The sequence below is a fragment of the Lichenostomus cassidix genome, chromosome 5 (assembly GCF_008360975.1).
Source record: "Lichenostomus cassidix isolate B80296 chromosome 5, HeHo_3.0, whole genome shotgun sequence".
Lineage (NCBI taxonomy): Eukaryota > Metazoa > Chordata > Aves > Passeriformes > Meliphagidae > Lichenostomus > Lichenostomus cassidix.
Window position 1 is genome coordinate 19,048,652 of NC_139486.1, and position 17,974 is coordinate 19,066,625.

The 17,974-nt window shown below is 36.9% G+C and overlaps 1 long non-coding RNA gene across 5 annotated transcripts in view; it reads right to left on the reverse strand.

Moving 5' to 3' along the window:
* Positions 1-17,457, reverse strand: part of LOC146436078 (uncharacterized) — a 113,065-nt gene extending 95,608 nt beyond the window's left edge. For all 5 annotated transcript variants that reach the window (XR_014852506.1, XR_014852503.1, XR_014852505.1 and 2 more), the window contains exon 1: positions 17,434-17,457. This is a non-coding gene — a long non-coding RNA (uncharacterized LOC146436078). The remainder of the gene's footprint in view (positions 1-17,433) is intronic.
* Positions 17,458-17,974: the final 517 nt, after the last annotated feature.

A 17,974-nucleotide genomic window follows, 5' to 3' on the forward strand; every position in this document is an offset into this window, starting at 1 on the left:
CAGATTTTTCCCATGAGAAATTTTCTTGTGTTTTATAAATAAAGATAAAGTTTGGATGTTGTTGGAACAGTGTTTCAGAACTTGGACAGTGCAGGCCTGGCCAGTCAGGCCTGGGGGAAGGCTTCTGACTGACCAATCTGGGTGACTTTTGAGAACTCTATATATGTGATGAAATCAAAACAATAAAGGTCATTCCTTCTTGCCACTGAGAACTGATGCATTCATTACTCTGCTAGCTGCTCAACAGCGACACCATAACAGTGAGGAAGAGTCCAGTTCAGGCTGGAATACACAGAATTACTTTTCTACTTATTTTCAAAACATCACATGGTATTTTTATACTGTAACATTTAAACCTGGTTCACAGAAAATGCCAAGCACAACCAAGATGGTGCAATGGAGAAGCAACCTTCAGGTAAGCAAGTATCAGACAAAAAGCTATTATCAGCAAATAGAGAAGATATGTAGAGCCTGGCTAAAGAAAAGTTCTCTAAGGTCTTGAATATGAATACAGCTTCTCACAGGCAAACCAGTGTTGGAAAGGATTTTGCCTAGAATGAAATGACTGTAATGTCTTACATAAGTCTGTTTTCTTAGAAGGGTTCTCCATTCTTCAGGACTTCATATGTAATTTTTAGCCATTCGTTATCAACTAAATGAAAACTGTCCCTTTCATCAGGCTCCAGACTTCCAAAACTAAAGATGTTTTTAAAGATGTTCCAAATTTATTTGATAAGAACTTCCACCACACAGTTCAAGAACATTCTTTCCATTCAAAGCTTTGATACCATACAAAACGAAGCGCCACATGAGAGATATTGAGCACCTCCATTTTCAATTAAGTTCAAACAGAAAGGAGGGCACTCATCAACTCAGTAGACCCAAAGAAATGTTCCAGAGTAAAAGAAAAATGAAATTTCCAGCACATTTAGTTCCAGGGATATCACAATAGCTTTTCCTCTCATGGCACGATTCCTAGTCAAATTATGCAGTGATTATTCTATTTCAGTTTCTCTATTGAATATTCAGTTTAATTGCTCAAAGAGAATCACTTTTCTATTGAATGTAGGGGAAAAAAAAAAGAAAGAAAGGAGAATAATTTTTGGCTGAGTCTATCTTGCTGCTCTGAAGCTGTAGGCTATAATTTTCAGTGTCCAACATACAGAAGAAATATCTTGTTCCTGCCTTGCTTGCAACCATGAGAGATTAAATGCATTTAGGAAATGAAACTTTCCATCCTACTACTTTGAGTAAATGCTTTCTGTCCTCAGTATGTTAACTCTCTGGTAGTACTGGTGATATGTTTCTAGAATGACACCTTTGGCTAAGGTGACTCAATCTGGTTAGTGCACCATCTGTCCTGTGAACGCAAGGGTGGCAATGTCCTGGGATGAAATGGCCATCCATCATTCCTGGCCATCAAATAGAAAAAATCCTATTCATATGTATCTAAAAAAAAAAAATAAAACACAAGCAAAATTTATTTCAAGGACACGTTATTACATAAAGTGGATGGCTGTTAAGTGGATTGCTGTTTAGAGTGTCAGCTGAGTATGGGATGCCTTTAATGCTGGACAAATAAAAATAATAAAAAAATGCATTCCTTTCTGTGTTAAGTTTTCATTACAGAAGTAATGATAAAAATGGATGGGGAATTCAAATAAGACATCTTTACCCAAGTTTTGCTTGCTGCATGGATGCAAAAACATAAAAATCTCAAGGCAGTTAAATTGCCTTTCTTAACGTGAATAGTGTTAAAACTGTAGAGATTCTGAATTATTTTCTCAGTTTTTACTGAGAAAAAATTGCATAGATATCCATCCAAGACAGTTTAGTTATTGACATAATGGTTAACAGTAAGTGACCTTTATCTTTGACTTCATTCTTGACTTAAAAGGAAAAGAAACTTCAAGAGACTTCAAGTGTCAGAGGAATGAGAGAAATTATTTTTAGCACAAAATTAAAATGAAAAACAAAAGCTCCTCTTAATTTTCAGAAGTCCTTTGATTGAAGAATAAAAAGAGAAGACAGGACTATGAAGATGGCATTGTCTTCGTTTCTAACTTGCATATGAGAAACAGTGATATGTGCCAGCCAGATGTTGAAATCTATTCTCAAACGACCAATTTAAAATGCCAGAACTGTTCTGGACAAGTCAAACACAGACAGTGTCAACATTAACTTCCTTACAGACAGTCCTTCTGAGGAGGAATGAGGGCAGCTGGGATTTCCTAAAAACTAGGATGATTGTACAGAGTTACTCATGTGTGGCAAGTTTGTGATGCCTGAAAGAGCCAGACACACTGTGCACATGCATCACAGCTGGCCTGTGCCTGTGCCATAAAAGCACTGTCTTCAAAACACCAAATTTTTCAGATATGTGATGTACCAGGGAGTCACACGTGCACAAAGACATACCTGATACTTCCCCAGCTGTCAGGCATATTGTACAGGCACATGGCAACTGTGCAGAGTAGGTTCATTCATCACTGCTTCCAAGACAGAGTACATTCTCTACATTTAGCATGCTGTTCATCTACTTACAGTCAACAATTGGTCAGGATTTCCAGGTTCTGGAATGTGTATGACAGACCTGCTACTTGTTAAGCATGACTGATTTTTTGGAGTTCCAAGCAAATGTGAGAAGTATTCATGAATTTCTTGAATTGCCATTTTAAAAAGAAAAAGAAGTCATGACTAGAAATTAAAAGATGAGAATAGATCACAGAAGCATCTTCCCAAGGTCTGAATGAAAGATCAAGTGGATCCAATCAAATAGTTCTTTATTTTTTCTAAGTCCTCTTTATTTAAAGGTGTTCAAATAAAAATCCACATAGATTTATATTTATTTAGGCCAACTTATTTCTAGGGCTTTTACTTATTAATTTCAGTTATATCTGATAAAAAGAATGGGGCTTTTGAATATTTTAGTCTGAACTGCTGAAAAACAGAATTAGACATTTTAGGTTGCTGATGTGTTTAAGTCTCAAAGTTAATAGATCCTTCAGATTTCAGATTGTGTATCTCCATGTATTTATGGTGAATTCACAGGCCTGGTGAATTCCATTTGACAAGATCAGTTCTCTCTAGAATTGCCCAATTCAGCTACGATCCTTTTAAGTAAAGTAATATAGTCAAAGCCTGTTTTATGGATGACCCATGCAAATTAGATAATTTAGTATTTTATAAAATAAAGTTTGACATCTTCCAATAAAAATATTAAGTTCACACATTTCATAAGAGTGTGGCCAATAGACTCTGTGATATATTTAATAGGCATATTAGTGCTGCAAATACTCATTTTGTCATATTTGAGAAAAATTGTCCATTCTCCCTTAAGTGATGAGAGAGGGTGTGTTCTTTTGGTTTTGTTTCATTTTTTGTGCCCTGCAGATTAATGTTTCCATGGCATGAAGATTGTCATTAAATAATCTCATTATCTCTGTTTGAATGAATAAGCAATGGTGTAGAGCAGAAAATTTCTGCATACAGATGGTATATTAGCTTGTATCCACTATAATGGTAATCATTGGATGTATTTTGTATGAGCTTTGATGCTGAACTTCCAAATGCTGAATTATTTTTCCTCTCTTATACTCAGTACTCTAGGGTTTCCTGCCAAAATTCCTCCAAGTTGCCACAGATGGAGGCACAAGAAGAATGACGGGATGTCTGAATCACCCTCTATCGCCATCCTATCAAATGTACAACAGAACTCCCTTATGAGCAGCTCCCAGAATCAAGCACTGGCTCTTTTACAACATGAAATAATCTAGACCTTCAACAATGTGCATTAAGAAAAACTGCTGGCAGCTATGCTGAGTTTGAAATGTCCCTACAATGATTATAAAAAGAACCTGGGGTAACATGATCAGTTCTAGCTGTAGATCCCTGTGAGCTGATAGATGGGTAAGAAATTGCATGGATGGTCCCATCCAGAGCATAGTGGTCAGCAGCTCAGGGTCCCGATGGTCACCAGTCACAAGTGGTGTCCCTCAGGGGTCTGTATTGGCACTATTACTTAATACTTTCATTAATGACATAGATGAAGAAATTGAGTGAACCCTCAGCAAATTTGCAGATGACACCAAAGAGAGTAGTATGGTTAACCCTCCTGAAGGACAGGATGCCATCCAGAGGCACCTGGATAAGCTTGAGATGTGGGCCCAGGGGAATCCCAGGAGGTTTAACATGACCAAGTGCAAGGTGCTGCACCTGGGTCAGATACTTCCAGTATCAAAACAGGCTGGGGATGAACAGATTGAGAGCAGCTCTTCTGAGGGTTTTGGGGGGACTTGGGGGTGCTGGTGGATGAGAGGCTGGACATGGCCCAGCAATGTGCACTCACAGCCCAGAAAGACAAAGTTCAGCATCAAAGCTAAACCTATGCTGCATCAAAAGTAGCCTGACCAGCAGGCAGTGATTCTTCCTCTCTCCCTTCTGGTGAGAACCCACCTGCAGTGCTGCATCCAGCTCTAGGGTTCCCAGCAGAGGAAGGATGAGCATTTGTTGGAGCAAACCCAGAGGAGGGCCATCAAGTTGATCAGAAGGTTGGAACATCTCCCCTGTGAGGAAAGACTAAGAGAATTGGAAAAGAGAAAGCTTTGGGTTCACCTAATTGTGACTTTCCAGTACCTGAAAGGACCCTACAAGAAAGATGGAGAGAAACTTTTTACAAGAGCATGTAGTGACAGGACAAGAGGGAATGGCTTTAAACTGAAGGCAAGTAGGTTTAGAATAGATATATGGAGGAAATTCTTTGCTTTGAGGGTGGTGAGGCACTGGAACAGGCTGCCCTGAGAAACTGTGTATGTTCCACCCCTGGCAGTGTTCCAAGCCAGGTTGGATGGGGTTTTGAGCAACCTGGCCCTGTGGAAGATGTCTGTGCCCTAGAGCAGGGGGGTTGAAAGCAGATGCTCTTTAAAGTGTCTTCCAACTCAACCCATTCTATGCTTCTATAATCCTACAATACTGTAGACACTTAGGATGAATTTCATAATAGGTGAAATACATCACAGAGTTAACATTTTTGATACAACACTACATGCACATAAATTAATGCAAGAATTAGCAAATATATAGTTACAAGAATGTGTTAATACTTTTCTGGAATCAAAGCTTTGGAATTAAATGCATGGGTTCAATGAGAACAGTGTAAGAAACCCTGCAAAATCCTCAAAATTTTCTATGGCAAACAAATAATAACCTAGTAACTAAACCTTCTGTATACATAAGCAATAATGACAAGTCTTACAGTTGAAAATAACTGCTTGCCTTAGGAAAAAACCCACAATATATGATGAAATCATCAGTCATCCAACATAATGAGAGTTAGAACAGTTAGAAAAACACATTAAAACTAAATTAAATAATTTTTCTTTCTTAATCTATTTAATAAAAGGTACTATCTACCCCTAGAAAATAAGATATCTCAGTTGTTGTCCAAAGCCGAATTCTGAAAGTTAGTTTTGAACTTCAGGTAGGATTATGATTCTTTCTCCTTTTTAACAAAGGAAGAAGATGCCAAAGACTTAAGCAGAGACTTCTGTGAAGTCAGAAGCAACTCACTCTTCTCTAATCAGAGCGTAATTTTTGTAATTTTGGTTTTGTTTGTAATTTTTTGTTTTTCAAATCTGCCTTGACCTTTGCTGAGATTCTCTAGCAAGAGCCATCAGCATGATGTGTATCTTAACAATGGATGCACTTGTGTCGGGGAATCCTAAGTAAAAACAAAAGCTGCTATTCAGTAACACAGTTTACAAGGGCACTTGGAGGAAATTTTTATTATTTTTGTCAGGATCCATGAAGCTGAACTGACTTAAGGACAAATTCCTCTTGCATCAATAAAAATGGGTTTTTTTATGCTAAGGTATTTTAGTTTATGTAATAAGTATATTTATCAGCAATAATCTGTTTACAGCAGCAAGAACTTGAGCTTTAAGTCTTTTCAAGCTTCTGAAGTGTTTCTATTTCTTGAAGTTACTTCTATGTTTTTCTATGATTACTGGTAGTTTTGTATTGCTGCAAAATGGCCACATAAGATAAATAAAATGTTTATGACTGAATGGAATGGGGGCCATTAAACAGCATGTTGCAATAATTCCTCCAGGAGGGTTTGGTTGTTTTCCCAAACCAGCCACTTCTGGAAAAAGTAGCTGCTTCATGTATTCATACTGGTCTACAAGAACATGGTCATGTCTGTCAGAAAAAGTGAGTGGGAAGATTTTGTAATAGTAGGAGTAGTATATGAGGGATCCTTCATGACAGGTGAGTGAGTGACTGGTTCTGCATGAATAGACAATATTTTTCTGCAAAAAGAAAATTTATACAAGTTTTGTACATCACCAGTATATGGATACATGTATGAATGGCAGACAGAACACCTAAAGTGGAAATGGTTAGATTTTCTGTGTGAATTGAAGGCATTCAATTTACAGTTGATGACAAATTTACATTCAGCATGAGTAATAGGTGTTCCACCCTCAGCAACAGGGGACAGATCCAGTCTCCTGCAAATGCTCACTGACTGCATTGTGTCAATTGAAACAGATGGTGTAAGGATGGAAGGATGTTAATGTATTAGGGAAGGCACTTTTTTTGGTTTTTTTTTAATTTTTTTTTCTGGTTTTTTTGAGAAAATGCATCATTGCTTTTATGATTTTATTTTCCAGTTTCTAGGACCATGATGCGTAAAACAGAAAGATCAAGTCTGTCCTGTAAAAGCCTTTTGCATTGTTGCTGTTGCTATTTTCAAGATTTATGATACTAAATATAAGCTGGCTAATATTTTCCTCATCTAATGGAAATCCACAGCCTGTTTGGCATGGGTACAATTATTCACAGCTGTATGCAAGATGCTGTTAAATGGAGAACAGCATCTCTAGCTGCCTCCTGCATACTATTAACAGACAATATTCAGATGATGCCTCTCTTAATAATTCCTCTAAATGACCAAAATTTTTCTAGAGATATTCAGGTATAGCAAAATAAAAAATTTAAAAAAAAACCCAACCAAACAAACAAACAAAAAAAAGCCCCACAAAAACTACAACAACAAATAAATGGCAACCTGGTCCCATTTTTCTTTAGTTTACCAGGAGTAAGGTATTACAAGAATAGACTTAAATTTCAAGAATTAGACCTATGCTCCGGGTCTATATTGTTCAATATTCCACTAGGACTTCATTTTTCACATAGATTCAGTGGTATAACCTAGGGAGATTATGTATACTCAGATCGTTTTAATCATCCGGTTGTCTAGATTAAAATTAATATTCATTTAATCAGTCAATTCCCTCTATGCTAACTTCTCTCTTATCACTATTATCACTAGAAGATAATTCACAAAGATGTCTTATTGAATACAAAGATGTATTATTGAATCAGTATAGCAAAGGAATTAGTTTACTGGAAATTTACCCCAAGTAAATTTGAGTGCCTTTTTTTCCAAAATGCAGGACATCTGTCTAAAAAAAGAAAAATAGTAATAAAACAAGAAGTAACCCCAAACCCTCTTGTCAGAAACTGGTCTCTTAAAAAATAAAAAAGTGACTGATCATCAGTCTGATGTCACCCAACCCACTACAAGTAATGGGGTTTACTATGGGGTTTAAGGAAATTCTTTATCAAGCAAAATTCTGGATGGGAATCATAAAATGGTTTGGTTTATAAAAAAGACCTTAAAAGTTACCTAGTTTCAACCTCTTGGTGAGAGCAGGAACACCTTTCACTGGATCTGGTTGTGCAGAGCCCCTTCCAGCCTGGCCTTGAACACCTCCAAGCCTGGGGAGTCCACAATCTCTCTGAACAACCTCTTCCAGTGCCTCATCACCCTTAGAGTAAAGCATTTATTCCTAATATCTAATCCAAACCTTCATCTTAAGGTCGCTCCCTCTTGCCCAGCACTACATTCCCTTGTGACCAGCTCCCCTTCCATCTTTCTTGTAGACCTCCTTTACGTCCTTGAAGTTGCTATAAGGTTTCCCAGAGCTGCCTCTTCTCTAGGCTGAACAGTCCCAACTCTCTCCACATGTCCTCAAAGAAGCCCTGTGATCAACCTAGTGGTTCTCCTCTGGAGTCATTTCATCAGGTCAGCAGCTTTTTTGTGTTGGGAAAGATGGGTATTGACAAACTGCGTAGAAGTCTAAAACCCATCACCTTTGAATTTAAGACCTTAGAAGAAAATGTATTAAGAATGCTGAAAAGCTCTTTCTTTTAAGACAGCACTTGAACTGAAATAATATGGGACATAATAATAATATAGTGACAACACATAGGCCAGATTTTCTGAAAGCATCCTTGTAAATTCATAATTAGATAGCATTTTGTTCCTGGACGTCTTGTCTGACACAGATTACATCTTTGCAGCTGTTAGAATTTTTTTACATATATATATACTGAATAGTTTGGTTCAGATACATTAAAATTTCAAGACTGAAACTTCTAGACTCAGACTAGAGGTTGGGTTAACATAGTAAACAAAGTTAATGTCATAGAATTAGGTATATAATCTAGAAGTCATAAGGTTTAGCAGTGTGCTTCATTCCATTACAACTGGTTACAGCTATTCCCCTGACAGCTGTTCATTCAAATGCAAAGATGTGGTAAGTGCTTCAAAAGTAGTATCTTCTCCTAAAGGAAAATGGTTCAATGGGGAAGCCGAGACAAAGGAAATAATTTCTTGTAAACACTGAGATACTTAAGCTTCCAGTTGTGTCAAGTCAACTGTAAGGCAAAAAAGAGTTTTCTTTCAAAAGCTCAAGTTGTCATCATGTATCAACATAAAGCAACTTGCATTGAATGCAGTGAATCATTTGAATAAAAGCTTCCTAAAATTTTTTTTTGTTTCAATATCTTTTTGTGCAATAGAAATGCTGTATCTGTGCTGGCATTGCTTTAACTTACCCATTGACACTGGTGGAGGTTTTTGAACATTGAAACATGTACAGCTTACACAGCTGCCACAAGAGCTAAAATATTAGCTGTGGAATTGACAAATCACACTAATTTAAAACAGCTTATTTAAGTGATTACATATTAAATTTGCCTTTGGAGCCTGTTTTTCAAATACCTGTTAATTTCAGAAGACTTCATCTCACAATTAGGCATCGGGATCAGAAGCTGTTTTAAAAATGGTCACAGCTGAAGAAAAGAGACTACTACTTATATTTTGCTAACATTTCACAAAGTATATTGCATATGCAAAAATCTTAACACGAATTTAAGATAGCCAAAAAGTAATATATTTGGATCTGATGAATTTTTCAGAAGACTGTACAGATATACCTATTTCTTCTTGTGCAAGTATGTCTGTCCCTTCAGCACTTATTTTGAGTACAATAGTTCTTCCTTTTATGCCACAATATATAATATAGTTAGTTCACTCCTGCCTCTCATTTATTCTTGTGCTTTTCAACATCTGACTATTGTCTTACTGTTTTCTCCATTACTAGACCTCCAATAAAAAAGACTTCAGAATTCACCTTTTCATACTGTATTCTTTTTTTCCCCCCATTAAATACAAAAAGAAGTAACACAATATTTGTCAGTCCATCATAAGAATACAAACTTAAAACTAAATTTTATTTGTATTGCCGTAAAAAAGAGATTTTAAATGTGAAGGACCATTCCACAGATGGTGAATGTCAGTACAAAAATCACCACAGATGTGTGCAATGTTGTTCTCTACTTCTGTGGACTGTACCAATTTGTGTATATGGCAGTTTATTAATACTACATTTTTTAAAGTAATTTCACGCTCTTTAAAAATGTAGGCGCCATATATTTTCCCTTTTTAATACCATTTCTTTACTGGATACATCTGGACACTAAATTAATGTTCAACAACCAGATGAATAAAACAGAAAATACTGTACCACAATTTTTTTTCTCTCAATCTGTTGTTGGAGAGTCATCACAGAGCCTGAAGTACTTAGTACATTTTTGGTAGAAAATCAAGAGAATCAGAACAAAACCATGACCCTCACAGATTTATATTTAAAAAAAAAAAAAAAAAAGGAAAATTTCAGTAAAAGCCCTCCTAAAACAAGCAGGCCAGATCCAAAGATCTCTGAATTTCAAAGTAACTGTACTTGATATAAGTTTTATGTAATTTTGTGAAGAACAGAAAACCTGGAATAAAAATATTTTTCATCATGAATAGGAAGCACCAAAACATGCAAATCTCACAGTGCTGTGAGAATTTCAAGTGCATTTTAATTTTCAACAATTTTTAAAAATCATTTCTTAGTATGTTCATCAGATCCACTCATTTAAGACAATTTCCAAAATGACTCCACATGGTCTGTCTTGTCAAACTCTTATTCGTAGTAATTGTTGAATAGTTCCTAGAGAGTTTATTAATCAGTACAATGGTCTGCAACAAAACGTATACTTTGAAGACCAGTCAAAGTAGGATTTATTTGCACTTGTGGGTTGATTATGTTCCCACATATTCTGTATAAAGGAATCCTATTACATAGATTCCACATCTTCCTTCCAAGTGCAAATATGGTATACTTACAGTCTCAGTGTTTTTAGGTCATGAGAGCTACCAATGTTTAGAGAGCAACTCTATAAAACTGCAAAAAATGAAACTTTCCCCATGCAAAAATCTGTAGTGAACTCAAAACAATTCTAATTTGTGCAGATTTATAAGAGGTTTCAAATTACAATGTACAGAAAGCTAAGACAGATATAAAAGTAAGTGCACTCAAGTGTGTATTCAAGGCCTGCCAGTCCCATTGCAATTATGAGTTAATGTGTTGTCTTTATTTTTATGTACTCTGCCTCTGGTAGAAAGTATAACATGGTGAATGCCTGTTGAATATAATGAAACATCACTTCTTTACTCACTAAATCATGTTTGAGCTTTCTTACATAAAGAGACACCCCAGCAGGGGCTCTGTATGCATTGACATTTTATGCACTACTAATGTTAAAAATCACATTACTTAATAACACACCTTATCCAAGGTTTTCAAAGCATAAATTAGTAGAGTGGCATGGAAACCTTGAAAAGGATTTGTCCTGAAGACAAGCTAAGATGGAAGTTGGAATAAAAAAACAAGAGTGGTAAAACTATGATAAAACTATTATTCCTAAAAATGTCACCCTAAGAAATCTGAAATATTTAATGGAAATGTGTGGATTGCCAAAACAGTTTTTGGTAGAAAGGTTTCCTAGTGTTGTGGTTTCTGCTCTTATATTTTAAATTCATTTTTATCTTGACCATGGTGTTTTTTCAAAACATTTTGAAACTCAAAAATTTACTGTCAGACCTAAAATTCTAATATTTTTTCGCTCACTTTTTATGAAAGGAATTTTGAACTAGAAGATTTGGTACAGGCTAGAAATTGAAGTTCTAGATTTCGGTCACTGCTGTCACTGCCAGCATCATCAGTATTATTTGCTCTGCAATAAAATCTGAAACTTGGTTTAGTCTGAAACATCTGGTAAACTCAACACTAAAAGGTACAAGTGAAAAATACAAATATGATGCCACTAAACACTTCATATCAAAACAGAAATATGATCCTTTAAAGCATAGTTTCCGTAATTATCTGCACTTATCTTGACAGTAATCAGTTCTATAGTTTTTTTACAGTGCCACTTTCACAAGTATGGAGTCATAGAATCATTAAGGTTGGAAAAGATCTCCAAGATCATTGAGTCCAACCTTTGACTGAACCAGACCTTTGACTGAACACTAAATGCCACATCCAGTAATTTCTTGAACACTTCCAGGGATGATGACTTAAACACTTTCCTGGACAGCCTATTACAATATTTAGCCTCCTGTTCAGTGAAGAAATTCATCCTGATGACCAGCCTTAATCTCCCCTGCTGCAGCTTGAGGCCATTTCCTTTTGCCCTGTCACTGTTTCCTGGGAGAAGAAACTGACCCTCTTATGGCTACAGCCTCCTTTTAGGTAATTGTAGAGAGTTAAGGCCCCTCCTGAGCCTCCTTTTCTCCAGGCTAAGGAACCCTGCTCCCTCAGCCACTCCTCATAGGACTTGTACTCCAGACTTCTCAAATCCTCATTGCCCTTCTCTGGACACTCCAGCACCTCAATGTATTTCTTGCATTGAAAAGCCTAGACCTGGACACAGTACTGAGGTGTGGACTCAGCACTGCCAAACATAGGGGGTCATGTAAAGAAGTTTTTCAGTTTTATTCTGTGTGGGATATCACTCTTGAGACAACACCTTGGGTTCCACCAAATGTTAAATCTCATGCAATCGTATGGCAGTTTTAACAAAGCAGCAAAGCTTCATACAACTGAGTGTCTGAAACAGAAAAACAAAACAAATCCCCAGAGCTAGTACTTCACAGATTCACAAAGATATTTGACACCTCTCCTCCCTCACCCCTCCTCTCCTGTTTTGAACAACATGTGTGCACAGTCTTGGAAAAATGAGACTCAACAGAGTTCAGCAGCAGAGATGGTCTGCTGGGATTCAAAAGGTAACATTTTCTGGGACATTTAAGAGCCACTAATGTGTGCTTTAAGACTATCAGGCACTTCCCTAAAGATTCACAGAGCAAGTATAGTTAACCATGCAGAAAAGCACTGAAGTACTCTGACTTCTGTAATTCCCATTGTTTCTGTGCCAAATTCAGTGTCAAGCCCCATGGGAGCAGCCCTGCTCCCTTCAGCCTGAGTTGTCACTGCTGTCTGTATGCTTTATGTCACCAACCAGCTTTCCTTAAGGAAGACACCAAGAAGGTTAAACCTGAATCCAAACTAACAGAACAACTGAGGAAATAAATCTTCTAAATGAATGAACATTTGCCAATATCTGATTTGTACAAATCCACTCCAAATCTTTGAAGTCCTATTTTTTTCTCCCCTGGGAGATGAGGAACATTTGTAAGTTCATTTGGTTTTGGTATTGAAATATATGAATATCAGTGTATCAGATCAGGAAAAGGCATAATTTAAGACTAACCTGACAAAAACTTGAAAGTGTTTAAACTGAAGTGTTAAATATCAGTAGTCCCAGGCTACCAAATGATAAAATATAATGACCATATAAGCTGCTCATTGAGTAAGACTGAAATGAGAATTACAACTTTTTCAATATCAGGTGGACCCACTCTGTTGATTTCTGAAAACCTAATTTACAAATACCAAATCTGTGTTCTTTGTGTGCTTCCTTCCTGTTTCAATAGTGTCCATGAAACCAAGTTTGATAAAGGAAAGACATTAAAAAATTAAGCTTTTTCTCCATTACATTTCCAATCAGCATGAGTCAATTGGAAATGCAATAATATCTGTTCTAACACTGCAACTGAGGTCTCAGTTGTGAGAAGCTCATATTTCCTTTTCTCCTGATTCATTTATTGTCCAAAGAAAAATTTTTCAGGGGGAAGAAAGCAGATCATTTTATTCTTAATTTATGGGGAAAGAAAAGTAAAATCAAATTCTGCTTTACAATCTTAGGACTTTAAGATAATATTGTCACTTTTAATGCTTCAAATTTATATTTACCATAACAGTTATCAAGTTTAGTGTTTGCTGAAGCCCACACATGCTTTTCTGCATTTTAGTTCTGCACATATGTATACCTGTCAATTTTCTAAGACATTTGTGCTATTCTGTTGATACTTGTACAGTGTTATTGGAAAAACGAAATAGGAATGTGATGGGAGTGCAGTAGTGCATTAAACAAGCTGTCACTGGTAGTGACACTGAAATGATGCACAGGATGAACTTTTAAGTTGGATTCTGTGGGGTTTTCTTTCCAGTATGGAATGTATGACATGTGAAAGAGTGAACAGATGACATATGAGGAAGTATCCAATCTAGGAAACAAATATCCAGGGCCCTTTAAACTCTGCCTTAGTTCTCAAGCTTCCAACAATAGTTTCACCAAGTTGGACTGTCACACAACTGATAGATCACTAATTTGTGTGGTCAGCAAGTTTTCACAGTAAGGCTGCTTCTGAATATAAAGAATATGTAAGCACTAGCACTTCTATACACTCTGTGTTCCCCAAATATGACTTTCTTTTTTCATTTGGTTTTGGTTATTTGTTTTGGGGGTTTTATGTATTGTTTTGTGGGGGGTGTTGTTGCTTTGGGTTTGGGTTGGTTTTTTGTTCCACAGATTACAGCCTTTCCACACAATCTCATGTATGAACTTCTGTGACTAACTTTTCATCAAATCTTTCTTAGACATTGAAAGGTTATCTAACTGAAAGGTAACAACATTAAACTCACAGAGCCTGGCAAACATCAGGGGAAAAAAAAAAAAAAGATTGGTGCAGGAATCATTGAAACCGAGCAAGCCAAGCCAGCTACTCAAAGAGTATCAAAGGAGACCAATTGTCCCTAACATAAAATCCAAGATGCGTCAATGGGACAAACTGGAGTCAGAAGGCCACACAAACACAAGGGAAATTATTGCCTAAATGTGAATGAGATTTATTATGAGATCCAGGAAGAAAAGAATTTTAGGATTGTATAAAATTTACAGCATGTTTAGGGAAAGACTAATGGCAGAGTGGAGGGGGAGAGGGGTGATCAAGTTGGGTAGGGGAGGAACATATGCCAGGGAAAATATGTAAAAGGCAGTAAAAAAGGGCCAGTAGTGTGTTAGTGGGTTGCTGGTCAGTATGCTTGTCTGACTGACCCCTGGTCCTGATCACCTCAATTTGTTCTTTCTTCTTAAAGTCCATTACTGATGATTTTCCATATGAGTGCTCTCTTTGCTCCACATAAGTACGTGTTTAATGATCTGCTACAGAATTTCAGGCTAGTTCGGGGTCTTGCACCTTCAAAACCCTGAGACTCTGGCTATGGTAGGTTCTCAACAGATTAATGACAGCACTGGCATCAGAATCCCATCTCTTTCCATCTTTTCTTTATTTCTTATCTTGGTATATTTATCTTTACTGTGGAGAGAATTAGACCTGATGCACAACAAAGTAGATTGTAGGAATTTAAATGGTTGATAAATAGAATAGAGCAATACCTATGAGTAGACTCTTAATTGCCAATCAATGTGCAGCATCAATTAGCATGTTCCAACCAGTGCCAGAAGCAGGATCAACCAGTAGGGAATTTTCTCAGGTTCCAAAGAAAACTTTATAGTACTATTGGAAAATCGTGGAAAGTGATGATCATCATCCTCACTGCCACAACCACCTGATACGCTGTAGATAACCACTCCCAGAGGAAGTCACATCTGGCACTCCTGTCTGTCTACTTGAAGAATTTTCTCTTTCTCTCTTCCCTTCTGTCTCTCTCTCTCTGTTATAATCATCTTTATTTTGTTCTTCCACAAACAAAAATAAATTTGTTTTTATTTCCATAAATTTGACTAGTGTTGACGTATTGCCGGCAGCTATACAGGTCCTTCTAGTAAATCTTTGTGAGTTGAATTTGTCTCAACATACCTTGTGCAACAAGTGGTCTGTATGCCAGCTGTTCAGGTGGGACAATTATTATGAAGGGCATGAAGGTCTGTGGAGCAGCAACTGGAGGAAACCAAGGACTAGGGATCTAGCTGTAGAAGACACTGGTGTTCTTCATGTGTGCATATTCCACTTACTCCATTTATTCATGATTCTGACCAGCAGGAGGTGAAAAGCAAGACTGGGACATGTATTGTACATGGTTATGCCAGTGCTGTTTGTGCTCATGTGGACCAGGTATTGATCTCCATCTGGGTGGATCTGTGTGGCTGTTGGAAGTACTTTGTGTGTGCATGTGCACCAGCATAAATGTCACTGTGCAGGTATGGAGAGCAACTTCCCAACGTTGCTACCGGGTGGACCTGAGGGCACAGAACTGGAGGATTTTCCCATCTGTCAGACTGAAGAAGCATCACTGACTCTAAGAGAACACCAAAGCCAGTGAGAGCAGACTGGGGAGGAAAATTTCTTGGGCCCCAAAGTCCACTAGATCTAGCAACTTTTAACAGAATTTATATTTATATTTATTTTAAAGGTCATTGTTATCTCCATCATCAAGTCCAAATTTTCTTTACCTATAAAATCCATAATCAGGAGCCTGCACAAATTATTACAATAAACTTCCTTTACATAGGACCGATTAGCAAAATCATTGTAGCATTAAATGAAGTAAAAGACAAGTGACACAGACTTCTCCTGGCATTAAAGGTATAATTGAAATGAATTTTGCATGCTCCAGTGAGTTGATGAACTGGCTGCTAACCATTGCAGCTAAAACAATTTTTGTTCCATTTCAACCTCCTGTGCCATTTGGCTCCCTCGATTTGAGTGAATGGGCAAGAATACTATAAACATATGCTTTGTACACTTCCTAAGCCAGTTATTTTCAATATTTTTTCCTTGGAAAGATTGTCAATTTGAATGGGAACTATTTGGAGTGATATAGCTGAGCTGGGATTAGTGAGATTCAAGTGGTTCAGTCTGAAAAGGTGATTTAAGGGAGCTAAACAGATGTTGTTCAGTTTGGACCCATGCGAGACAAGCTCTATCATGAAACAGAATATTGATCTGGTAGCATTCCTTACTGCACTGTAATACTTAATTGAAGGAAAACCAAATTGGAAGAAAACCTACTTAAAGGTTATAAAGCAATGAAATCCAACTGTAACTTGAACAAAAACTCCTTTGGACAGTAAGTTTTCCCTCATCTGATGTGATTTTAGTACAAGATAAAGCATTGCACACACTGTCACAGGCCTCATAGTGTCAGTGGAAAGCTTCCATGGTCAAGTAATAGCCATGTTTTCTGATGAAAGGGCAAGGCATTCTGTTTCTAAGTATGTGATAACAGGCAACTAAGTTATACATCTGTCAATCTTCAAGTTAGCAGAAAATTAATTATACTTCACAATTAAACATTTTTATATCTGATAGTTAATATAATTCTGCTCCTGAAAGAATCAAGTGACAATAATCAAACAAGAAAGCAGAAAGTACAAAGCATTGTCGTGGTAGACCACTAGTTTCACGTCTGATACTACTACTAATAATAAAATTCTCCCTTTGGCCATAGTTTCTATAGCAAGCTAAGCTTATTCCAGTCATCTTTTAAAAAGCAATTAGAAGACTGAACAACATTTCATAGATGCTCATGCTAAATTGCTCAGAGCCTGAAAAATAGATCAAAACTGGCAGGCCACATTCATCTCAGTTTCTATGCCCAATATTTTTGAAGCTGAGCTTCTTCTCAATGATTAGAAGGATCCTTTGCTCATTCTCAGTGGTGTATACCAGACTGCTATGAGATATAATTCAAACTCAGTTTTGAGAATAAAATAAACTTTTAATTTCTTGTATTAATTTTCTATTTGAAAGCTCATCATCCTTTCCTGTAAGATATGTGGTCTTTATTGATCCTTGACCAGATAAGGAACATAGCAAGGTCAGTATAACTACTATTTTGTCAATAAGTAACTGAAACAAGAAAAGCTGTTACTTGAAAAGAAGCCTACCCTGACCCTTTTGAAGACTCAAGACATTCAGCTGGGATGAAAGCTTTGTTCTGTTGCTGCTTCAACAGCTCCCTAGCATGAAACAACAAATAATCGAGCTATCCAAGACTGACACGATAGATGGATGATGTCAGGGATTGGTGAAAACTTGCCAGTGGCTATTTATAAGATCTTTGCAGCTAGATTTTAGCATGAAAAGAGGTAACTGTGCATCAGTGGCTATAAATTCACAGGAAGTTTACCCTCTTTAACAGTTCAAGAAAGTTTCTTAATGCAACAGTTATCCATTTATTGGTGTCTTGAAGTTGACTTAGAATAGAAAATGGAAGGACTGTGTTAACATTACAGAATATTGGTTTTAGCATTTGTGAGTTTTATTTTAATCAAAAGGAAAACATTCTTTTTTTCTTCATGCCTTATCGGGTAGCTTAAAACATTTCCTTCTTGAACAAGTTTTCAGGTGAAATATTCTAGTTGCAGTGTACTGACAAACAGGCTGCACTGCTACCTCTAAGTTTGACTGCAATTCTTATCGCGCTGT